Source organism: Phaethon lepturus, unplaced genomic scaffold (assembly GCF_000687285.1).
Source record: "Phaethon lepturus isolate BGI_N335 unplaced genomic scaffold, ASM68728v1 scaffold17109, whole genome shotgun sequence".
Classification (NCBI taxonomy): domain Eukaryota; kingdom Metazoa; phylum Chordata; class Aves; order Phaethontiformes; family Phaethontidae; genus Phaethon; species Phaethon lepturus.
Window position 1 is genome coordinate 39,384 of NW_010564299.1, and position 385 is coordinate 39,768.

Below are 385 nucleotides of genomic sequence, written 5' to 3' on the forward strand. Positions count from 1 at the left end.
TCCAGCAGACAACCCATCTACGTGCTGCTCGCTCCAGACGTGGCGGGAGTTCAGCCCCAGCCCCCCCTCTCCCCCAAAGCCTTGAGCTTTCCTCTTCCTGGTGAAGGCAGCCAGGCCAGGGAGCTCACCGCCGCCGCTGGCGAAAGCACCTCCGCCGGCCAGGAGGTTCTGCACTGTGGCTGTCACAGCCCGCTGGGTTTGCAGCTCCCGGCTGGGGAAAGCTGGGGCGTCCCCAAATCAGATTTCTCCAGATGCAAGGACGGCAAAGAAAACCATTTGCCAGGCCTTGACCCAAAGGGGAAGGTATTCCAGTAGGAAACCTGGCTCCAGGGCTCAGCCGGTTGCTTGCTTTCTATGGCACAGACCCAGTGCACGGCGGTGGGCT